Consider the following 4,958-nt stretch of genomic DNA (forward strand, 5'->3'; position numbering starts at 1 on the left):
ATTAAGCTCATCAATCAAACATCATAGATTAGCAGACTGGATCAAAAAAACAAAACCCATCTATCTGTTGACTACGGGAGACACATCTTACCAACAAAGATATGCTGAAACTGAAAGTGAGAGAATGGGAAAAGATATTCCAGGCTAATGGAAAGGAAAAATTAGCTGGTGTGGCCATTCTTACAGCAGATAATATGAACTTTGATGTTCATTTATATTTACCAAAGAGGTGAAAGCCACTCTAAATAGGGACTTGTTTCTTGGGTACAGATTCCTATGGAACACAGATAGATGGAAACACATTTAGAAAAGAAATTGAAAACATCCCCTTACTATGGGGGGATTCATAATATTAGGCAAATTTTTAAGAATATTTGATTCCCTTCATTATAGCAACTCTCTGCTCTAATGCAAATTCAAATATGTCACAGACATCAATATTCTGAAGTTATTCACAAACTCAGTTTATATAGGTTGATGTGAATTTCAGTAAGTCAACAATGGGACCTCAGCTCCATTTCTAGATTTTCTCTTGCCTTTTTATTTTTGTGACTGTTAGCAATAATTAAGATTATGAGTCTCTTGGTCACTATAGACTATACATACTTAAAAATAAAGACCTGAAACTTGATTTCATGTTACCAGAATGGATACTTTGTCTCACACCTTCAGATTAACTTTATAGTAGTACTCTACAAAGTGGTGGGAAGAGACAACATGTAAAGAAGTGATTTCAAAAATGTCTCCAGATTTAATTAGAAAAATTGATTGAAACATTTAAAGTACTCTATGAGCCCCAAGATATTTAAAGATAGTTATATCAAAATATTGCACATTAAAAATCTCAAAACCCATAGAGTGCTAGACAAAAAGACATGTGCTGTAATGTACCAAAACCTAGGATGGCAATAGACTTCTTGTGAAGCACAGAATTTTATAATTTGTTGGCTTCAACTTTTGGAAATTGACTATGTTGTTTTAAGACATTCATCTTGTGGGATGTTGTCGCACAACACAAATCCCAGCCAATATTCCAAAATGCACATTGGAGAAAATGTTGATTTCTAAAGCTCATCTGGCCAAGTAAAGCACCTAAATTAATTAAGACATCTTGGAACAAGAGGGATGAAGTTAGAGGAAGAATACCACCTTATTTCGTAGCTTTTCAAAGTTGTTTTCCATATCGCTGTTGTTTAGTGTATCCGTATGAAACAAGAAATTATAATCTTTACGTTCATAAAAATTAAAAAGTCTGTAGCCTTAAAAAAGAAAATAATATAAATAATTTGAAGAAGGTATTTCAAATTATGTATTTATAAAGAACATATATCTAGAATATATTTGATAGCAATCTATAGACTTTACAACGCAAACATCAACAATTTGACAGCAGACGAAAGATTTATACAAGCACTTCATCACATGCGATGTGGTGACGGCTATCAGGCACATTTAGATTGAGAGATGCTCAACATCATCAGTTATTTGAAAAATACACATTAAATCTACAACAAGATATCACTGCACATCTCTTAAGATGACTAAAATCAAGGACTAACTATTCCAAGCATTTGCAAGGCCATGAAAGAAAAAGAAATCTGACAATACTGTGTGGAAACGGCTTGAAAATCAGCTTGAACATTTCCTGAAATTAAACTTCTGCATATTGCATGATCTAAGTATCCCACTCAAATGGGGATCACAGTTTATTATTATTTTTAAATTAAATTGTTTGAAAGGTAAGAGAGGAAAGAGAGAGAGAGAGGGAGAGAGAGAGAGAGAGAGAGAGAGAGAGAGAGAGAGAGAGAACCAAAGAACTTTCATCTGTTAGATTGCGCTTCAAATGGCCACAGCAAGTCTGAGTCAGGTGGAAGAAAGGATCCAGAAATTTCATCCTCGTCTCCCACAAGCCCAAGCTCTTGCACCATCTTCTGATGCCTTTCCAGGCTCATTACAAGGAAGCTAGGATGTAAGCAAAGCAGTGAGACCTTGAACAAATATTTCAATATGGAATGCCAGTATCGCAAGTCGTGGCTTAACCTGCATATTGTAATGCCAGCCCTGGTTCGGAGTGTTTCTTTATAGTCAGTAAATTAAAATTCACATGGGTTCTAGACCTATTACATCTGTAAGTTGGTAATGCTATGAAGATAGATTTCATATCATAAATTAACCACAGTAAAAAAATGTGATATTAATGCATAAAGAACTGAAATGAAGCTGAATTTTCCTGAGATTCAGGTTCATTCATCGATGTAAACACCCACTACACATATACCAAATGTTTTCCCCAACTCAGGTTTGGTGTTAGCCTCTAAGAATAACACATCTGACAAATATGGATACAATCTTTAGCCACATTATCTTATAATAAAATAAGAAATGCAAACAATAAATACACAGATTAGGGATACTTCCTTTAACCAGATAATCATACTATGAATTCTGAAATTATACTACACTTGATCTTAGCCAAAAGGCCGAGAACCGATGAATTCTGAAATTATATCTGGAAAGTTGTTACAAAAGAAATATATTCTTTGCTATGAATGTTTAAAACAGAGACAAATTTTTATTAATCAGGGCTTTCAGGGAAGGATTTCTTGAATGAAGGGAGCTTGAGCAGAGATCTTGATAATAGAGTTAACTAGGCCAACACGGGGTGCAAGACATCTTCAGGCTGAGAAAACAGATATATGGGCACTGGAATGAGTGTGCAACAATGCAGCCTTTCCAGACTAACCTTCAGCAGTTAATGTTGGGAACAAAGATTCTAATAAGGTGTGCTGGGGCCCTTAAGGAGGAGTCATTAATTCTCTGTATCTTCTCCGAGAAAATTCCAATACGTACCCCACTTACTAAATTGCTCTTTGATATATGTATTATTAACTTATATCTTTTTCAGATACTGTGTACGGACATTTTAAAGGAAATAACATTTAATACTCTGCTAATTGCTGTGAATGGATCAATTTATCTCAAAATCCTATTCAAATTCAAAATGTTGTGATTTGATTTTCTATTTGAATATAAGTAGTCTCTATTGATTTGTTTGTTTGTGTTTATTTCCCAAACAGAATTGTAATTCCTTCCTAGGTAATTTCTGCCTTTTATTCTTTTTTTTTTTTTAAAAAATCTACCTTATAAACAATTAGGTAAAAAAGCAGATAGTCAGTAAATGTTTGCTAATTTATCAATCAAATGTCATTATCTGTCAAATAGGAATATTCTTCTCTAAATTGAATTATGGTACTTTGCACTTAAAATTTTCAAATTTGCTGGAAAAAATCACATTTGTACCTTGTAAAAATCATTTCCTATGTATATGGGCTACAAGTGAATTTTCTTGAGGTTTATGATGACAAAAATCTGCAGTTAAGATTATTTCATTAACATTTGCATTGTTAATAATTTTAATAATGTTAGTAGATTGCTAATGACATCAGTATCAGGATATGAACCCAAACAGCTGGTCATAATCACTATCTTGGAAACATTGTGGCTTTAAGTTGCATGTCTGCCTAATAATGCCTAAATTGTCTCAATCTAAAGTATTAGGAAATTTACAAAGAATTATAATGGTAAATGAGAAAGAAAATCTCCATATTTGTGACTGTACCAAAAATTTGAGGGAAAGTATCATGTTATCTTAATTATCTGATATAAATATCTAGCTACCAATTTTAGAAATACGAATCTTTTAGGAAATCTAAAGGATTTTATGTCTAATAAAAGAACAAAGCTTAGCATTAACTGATCTTTGGTAATATAATCATTTATATTGAAAAATAGAATAAGTCTTATTTTTCTTAAATTGTAGCAAAATACAGTTAAAGCTATACTACCTTAACCAAGTCCACAGATCTTGATGTGCAATTGATTTCCCGAGCTCTTTATCTTGCAAAATGAAAAAACAAAAATCTATACTCATTAAACAACTCCCTATTCTCCATTATCCCAGACTCCTGGAAAACACCAGTTTTTGAATCTGTTTTAAGTGTCTGGTTTTAGTGGAATTAGACACTTTGTATTTAGAACAAGCAGTTTTTGAGATTATTAGTGTGTCTGTACTTGGCAAAACTTTGCCTTACAGTATCTGTAAGAACAAGTTTTTAGCTTACTTTCACTAGCATAAAGATGTCAAAGGTAAAATCTACCATGACTACTATGGGGGAAAAACATATTTCTTTTCTTATGATGCTTTGCATTGACAAATTTGGTCAAGTGCATGAAAGAGTAATGAGTCATACTTACATAAGTTGGCATTGTTGGATATCTTTCAAGAGAAACTGACTCAGCCAAAAAGTTCCTTTTAAGATGCTACCCTTCTTAAATTTCTTGATACTAACACAAATATGATACCTAAAGGCATAACTGGGAATGAGCATTTGCTAAGTGGCTGCCGAATAATGTCTAACCCAAGAAAAATGTGAAGCCATCATACCTGTACACGATTATCTACCTTTTATAATAATGTAATAATTCTTCACTAATTTACCACTTCAATCAGCCAGATTCATGTGAAATTGAATCTTCAAAGAGAATACATAAGCAATCCTTTGAAAACAATCTAATACATAAACAATCCTTTCAAAAGTTTCAGGCATATAGAGGTACGTATCAATTAATAAAGCATGGGTGTTCCTTGAATTGCATTGTCAGGTAATTTTTTTTAAGATTTCTGTATTGATCTATTTGAAAGGCATGAGAGAGGGTGGAGAGGAGAGAAAATGGAAAAGAGAGAAAAAGAGAGAATGTGGATACAGGGAAAAGAATGATCTTTTAGGCCCAATAAACAAAAAAGCCAGAGCTGGTATAGGCCTTTAGCAGGCTTCAGAAACTCCACCCAGACCTCCCACATGGAGGCCCCCTACGTGTACTTAGGCCATTACCTCCTGCCTTCTCAAGCACATTAGCAGAAAACTGACTCAGAAACAGAGGGCTAGGAAAGGAGCAGA

General features: G+C 33.5%; 1 pseudogene; it reads right to left on the bottom strand.

The window, feature by feature from the left end:
- Window positions 1-2,346: 2,346 nt before the first annotated feature.
- Window positions 2,347-2,492, bottom strand: LOC118760807 (U2 spliceosomal RNA; annotated as a pseudogene).
- Window positions 2,493-4,958: the final 2,466 nt, after the last annotated feature.

This window comes from Ochotona princeps, chromosome 8 (genome assembly GCF_030435755.1).
Source record: "Ochotona princeps isolate mOchPri1 chromosome 8, mOchPri1.hap1, whole genome shotgun sequence".
Lineage (NCBI taxonomy): Eukaryota > Metazoa > Chordata > Mammalia > Lagomorpha > Ochotonidae > Ochotona > Ochotona princeps.